The 6,388-nt window shown below is 42.9% G+C and overlaps 1 non-coding gene across 1 annotated transcript; it reads left to right on the top strand.

Moving 5' to 3' along the window:
* Positions 1-2,521: 2,521 nt before the first annotated feature.
* LOC120102657 (U1 spliceosomal RNA) lies at positions 2,522-2,685 on the top strand. The gene has a single exon (XR_015687396.1). It is a non-coding gene; the product is annotated as a U1 spliceosomal RNA (small nuclear RNA).
* Positions 2,686-6,388: the final 3,703 nt, after the last annotated feature.

Below are 6,388 nucleotides of genomic sequence, written 5' to 3'. Positions count from 1 at the left end.
TTCATAGCCTCTAGGTCTAATGAAATGTTTTACTCTAAGATTATATTTAAATTATCTTTTATTTTTCTTAGGATGCTTTTACAGTTTGTTTCCAAATGCAAGTCTTTTAAACTATTTTTCTTTGAACACAGACTTAGCAATCTAATTGTGTTTCCAAGTGGTCAGCCAAGTGTCCCAATCCTATCTGATCACATAAGAAGGCAAGAATCTCTTCTGCTTTTTGCCGAATGTTTATTTTATTTTCTTCATTTCTTTGTTTCCCTTCCTTTCCCCCTCCCTCCTTCCCTCCCTCCCTCCCTCTCTCCCTCTCCCTCCTTTCCTTCCCATGTTCTCTCTGTGTAATCCAGGTTGGCTTTGGTGTTCGTGTCCTGCCTCAGCCTCCTGAGAGATACTTGTTTTTAATAAGCAGAGGTGTAACTTTGAAACCTCATATAGCAAATACTGTGCTACTTCTTGTTCTCAAATGTGTTCTTGTAGGCTTTCTGTTCTGGGTCAACTTCACGAAGTTTGTAAATTCTGTGGCCACAGGGCTGGTGTTTGATGAAGGTTGTATGGACCAGAGTAACTAAGTGGCTTTGCAATGGGCAGCTTTCCCTTCAGAAGTTTGTTATATTTCTTCATTTATTTAGGGCTTCTTCTGGGGTAGTCTTTAGGAAAAAAATCTTCATTTCCACTATTTTATTTATTTATAATTCTTTATAACAGAAAAAAAGCACACACAAAATTTATGACATGCTGAAGGCTTGGGAATATTAAACCTAAAAAGAGACAAGCTAAATGACACTTCTGCAGAGATTAGAGGCATAAAATAACTTGGGCTCCTGGTGTGAGGAGGGGTGACTCTTCTGTTGGACGGTTGGCACATGTGCACAGCAAGCCAGGGTTACCATAGGCCCAGAAAACCTCCCAGGTGTCAGCCACCTGCAATGATCCTTGCCTAGGACCCCAAATTCTTTTCCTGGAAAAGTCTCTCGGTGCCATAACCTTTGCAACACTCATCCTAGAAATCATCCAGATCTGAACCAATGACCCAGAGCACAGGCAGGAAGCTGCCGCTTTGTGAAGATCTCTCAGGGCAAAGACCTGGCTAATGGATTACAGCTCTGATTCTTAAGAAAGAGCTGAGACTCTGCTAGGATGAGCAAAACTGAGGACAGCCAACAGGAAGGTATTCTATTTGCTCTGCTTCTAGAGCAGTCTGTTGTCTGTGCCTTTCTTGTTAGGATTATTTCTGCATATTGCCTTGGTTTTGCTATTTCTGTAAATGTATTGTTTTCTTACATATTTTCTTTTTAAAACATTAAAAAGTTATTTCTAAAGATTTGTGTGTGTGTGTATGTATGTATGTATGTATGTATGTATGTATGTATGTATGTGCCTGTGTTGTATGTGAGGGAGCCTGTTTGTACACACAAAAGCCAGAAGAAGGTATCCTGTATCCTCTTTTATAACTTTTGTGGCATTCTTAGAAGCTCCCTCTGAGCTTGGCTCTTACAATTTTCTCAGCTTATCCGGATGCCTGGCATCTGGTATCTCAGAAACCTTCTTGCTTCTGCCCATGTCAGAGCTGGGTCACCATCCTGTGCAGGACACCTGGTTTGCTACACAGATGAACCCAGGTCCATGTGATCGAAAAGCAAGCATTGCTACCTGCTGTGCTGTCTTTCCAGCTCCTGCATCTTAAAACTCTGTTCTTCCTTTAAAATTACTTTTATTTACAGCATCCGGTATTCCCAGGTGGTCTCCCATGCAAGGGGTGGTGAGAGACTCTCAGGACTCTCAGGGAGGACCCTAGCTGAAATGCCCTACAGTGGGGAAAGGGAACTTGTAGTGCCCACCTCCAGCAGAAACACAAGTGAGGGATGGGGCTGCTATCCCACAGTCAAAACTCTGACTTATAATTTTTCCTGTGTGAAAGAACTGCAGGGATGGAAATGGAGAAGAACCTGAGGAAAAGGAGGTCCAGTGACAGGCCCAAAGTGGCATCCAGCTCAAGGGGGAGGGGGTAAGACCTGACATCTTTACTGAGGCTATGGGGCGCTCACAAAAAAGGGCCTATCATGACTGCCCTCCTAAAGACCCAACAAGCAGCTGAAAGAGTCATATGCAGATATTTGTACCCAACCAATGAACAGAAGCTGCTGACTCCTGTGGTTGAATTAGGGAAAAGCTGGAGGAAGCTGAGGTGGAGGGTGACCCTGTAGGAGGACCAGCAGTCTCAACTAACCTGAACCCCCGAGATCTCTCAGACTCTGGATCACCACCCAGACAGCACACACCAACTGAGATGAGGCCCCTAACACATGTACATCAGAGGACTGCTGGGTCTGGGTTCAGTCAGAGAAGATGCACCCAACCCTCAAGAGACTGGAGGCCCAGGGAGTTTAGATGTTTGGTGGGGTGGGAGGGGTGGAGACATCCTCATGGAGACATGGGGGCAGGCAGGAGGTATGGGACGTGGGGAGAGTGGACCAGGAGGGCAATAAAGTCTGGAGTGTAAAAAAAAGAAAGAAAGAAAGACATACTTACCTGGCAGGGGAGATACCATGATTACGAAGGTGGTTTTCCCAGGGCGAGGCTTATCCATTGCACTCCGGATGTGCTGACCCCTGCGATTTCCCCCAATGCGGGAAACTCGACTGCATAATTTGTGGTAGTGGGGGACTGCGTTCGCGCTCTCCCCTGTAAAAAAGAAAAAGAAAGAAAGAAAGAAAAATAATAAAAAATATTTTTATTATTTGAGAATTTCACCCAGTGTGTTTTGGTCATATTCACCCCTCAGCTCCTCCTCCTCCTGCCCCCTGCACCTCTCTCCACACCAACTCGTTCTTAACTGGAAATTGCTGGCATATATGAAATTTATTGATTTTTTTTTATTCAGCCACTTTAGCAAACTGGTATTATGTATGTATTAATAATTTTTCTGTTGATCTATTGACTTTTTGAGCTCTATAATTCACTCCCTTGAGACATTTACTGCTTTTTTTTTGTCGTATTGCTCTTGCTAAGATGCTGTCGTAGTTCCTATCTCAGTACCTTTTCTGTCTCATATAGCACTTTGTTTTGATTTGTTTAGTTGATTATGGATCCTAGTCCTTTGTTGTTTATGCATGTTACAGATTTTGTCTACCCCGTTAAACCCTTTTTATGCCATCTTCTGATGATAAGTAGTTTTGTTAAAATATAATGTTTTTTATTAATTCTTTGAGAATTTCATATACAAAAAGGTTCATTGATGACAACTGAGAGCTGCACTGGTCTATGAGTAAAGATATATACCTTTAGAGACCATTATGATACAATGTCCATTTAGTAAAATGATAATAGTTGGTTTACCCCTAGGGCCTATGAGCTCTTCAGTCATGGGTTCTTAATTGATTTATAGACCTAGACATGTAGTTATTCCTGCAGAGTGGGGCTTAAGTCTACCCACAAAGCAGTTGGTTATGGCAGAATGCTTATGCCAGGGTGCACCCTGGGGTACCACAACAGACCAGTTGTTACTATAAATTGCAGAGTTCACAGCTGGATCAGACCATTAATGATTATTTTCTTCCCAGCTAACAGGGAGGAAGTTTCCCAGTCAGTACCAAGTTGATTTATTTCTCCATGTCCTGTGACAGAGTGTATGGGTGTCTTCTGCAATAGGGTGTTATCACCTAGTTCTAGTGTGAAACTGAGAGCAACGGCCTCTGTTGTTTTGGGAGTATCTGCAATCCTACTGACCAACAATCTCCTGAACATCTGGCATAGGGCTTTTTATTTGGCAATCTGTGGTTTCTCAGATGTGTGTGTGTGTGTGTGTGTGTGTGTGTGTGATAAGTTTATAAAATGTTAGATTTACATATGGCTAATACCTTGTGTTAATTATTCTTCCCCATTCCTCTGCTCCATTGTCCTATCCCCACCCCCACTTAAGCTTCTCTCCTATTTTTCTATTTCCCTCTAATATAATCTGTGTTCTACTAGACCCCCACTTCCTAACTTCTTCCACTCAGTGGTCCCTTTTAGTTTCTGACTTCTGCAGGTACTTTTGTGTTAAACACACAAATCTAAGGATTTGCCACCAGGCTCTGTACATGAGTGAGATAGAGCATTTTATTCTGGGTCTGGGTGATTGGAAGATTGATGTCATATCATTTTTCAGTTCTCTATTCTATTAACATCTTATAATTGGAATCCTTCTCTACTCTGAGACTACAAGCACTATCTTTTTGTAGGTTTTGAAGGCCTTTAAGGCTTTGATTTCTTATTTACTTACACCCGAGATGTCTTTTCTTAGTGGATTTTTCTATGGCCTGTGTCTCAAGTATGAACTGCTCACATGTGAATGTGTGCTATCGGAACTCTCACATTTATGCTTTTGCCTATTTTTGTACAAATTCTACTACATCTTATTTGCTCGAGCTTGCTTCATAGTAGGTCCACATCTCCCAGAACATCTTCTAGTCTCGTTCATTTTAACATTCACAACTGGATGCTAAATGTTATCTTTTTTTTTTTTTTGTACCTTCTGAGACATTCACCATAGGTTTCTATCTTTATGTAGTAATTTATATCAGTGGACTCTTCTTTTTTTTTTTTTTTTTTTGGTTCTTTTTTTTTCGGAGCTGGGGACCGAACCCAGGGCCTTGCGCTTCCTAGGTAAGCGCTCTACCACTGAGCTAAATCCCCAGCCCCTAGTGGACTCTTCTGATATTAAATATCTGTTTTCATGAAGTGGTGTACTTTTGATATTATATACTTTTCCTGTTATAGTAAACAATTGTAGTTTTCAGCAGCACGAAACATACACACTTCTTGCCAGGAGACTGAGGGGCACTTGAGTTTTGACTGTTGTAGGTGTGCATCTCTGCGTCATGCTGTGACAGCTCTGGTAACTGAGCCAGTCACTGAAGGAACATGGCTGGGTTGAGACCACTATCACTGCATGGTAGACATTGCATGTATTTCTCAATGCAGGCTAGCCTCCTTGTCACGAAAGGAACATGGATCTAGTCCTATGTTCTAATTCACCTGCCTAGTACCACTTTAAGCTGCTCTTTTCTGTTTGTTGTTTTCTTTTTTTCCCCCATTTATTAAATTGGGTATTTCTTATTTACATTTCAATTGTTATTCCCTCTCCCCGGTTCCGGGCCAACAGCCCCCTAACCCCATCCCTTCCCCTTCTCTATCTGTGTTCCCCTCCCCATCCTCCCCCCATTGCCGCCCTCCCCCCAACAATCACATTCACTGGGGGTTCAGTCTTGGCAGGACCCAGGGCTTCCCCTTCCACTGGTGCTCTTACTAGGATATTCATTGCTACCTATGAGGTCAGAGTCCAGGGTCAGTCCATGTATAGTCTTTAGGTAGTGGCTTAGTCCCTGGAAGCTCTGGTTGCTTGGCATTGTTGTTCATGTGGGGTCTCAAGCCCCTTCGAGCTCTTCCAGACCTTTCTCTGATTCCATCAATGGGGGTCCTGTTCTCAGTTCAGTGGTTTGCTGCTGGCATTCGCCTCTGTGTTTGCTGTATTCTGGCTGTGTCTCTCAGGAGCGATCTACATCCGGCTCCTGTCGGTCTGCACTTCTTTGCTTCATCCATCTTGTCTAATTGGGTGGCTGTATATGTATGGGCCACATGTGGGGCAGGCTCTGAATGGCTGTTCCTTCAGTCTCTGCTCTAAACTTTGCCTCTCTACCTCCTCCTAAGGGTATTCTTGTTCCCCTTTTAAAGAAGGAGTGAAGCATTTGCATTTTGGTCATCCTTCTTGAGTTTCATGTGTTCTGTGCACCTAGGGTAATTTGAGCATTTGGGCTAATAGCCACTTATCAATGAGTGCATACATGTGTGTTTTTCTATGATTGGGTTACCTCACTCAGGATGATATTTTCCAGTTCCATCCATTTGCCTATGAATTTCATAAAAATCATTGTTTTTGGTAGCTGAGTAATATTCCATTGTGTAGATGTACCACATTATTTGTATCCATTCCTCTGTTGAAGGGTATCTGGGTTCTTTCCAGCTTCTGGCTATTATAAATAAGGCTGCGATGAACATAGTGGAGCATGTGTGCTTGTTATATGTTGGGGCATCTTTGGGTATATGCCCAAGAGAGGTATAGCTGGGTCCACAGGTAGTGCAATGTCCAATTTTCTGAGGCACCTCCAGACTGATTTCCAGAATGGGTGTACCAGTCTGCAATCCCACCAACAATGGAGGACTGTTCCTTTTTCTCCACATCCTCACCAGCATCTGCTGTCGCCAGAGTTTTTTTTTTTACCCTAACCCTAACCCTAACCCTAACCCCATAACCCCATAACCCTAACCCTAACCCCATAACCCCATAACCCTAACCCTAACCCCATAACCCCATAACCCCATAACCCTAACCCTAACCCTAACCCTAACC

Source organism: Rattus norvegicus, chromosome 4, assembly GCF_021556685.1.
Source record: "Rattus norvegicus strain SHRSP/BbbUtx chromosome 4, alternate assembly SHRSP_T2T, whole genome shotgun sequence".
Classification (NCBI taxonomy): Eukaryota; Metazoa; Chordata; class Mammalia; order Rodentia; family Muridae; genus Rattus; species Rattus norvegicus.
This window is presented reverse-complemented; position numbering and strand designations above follow the sequence as displayed.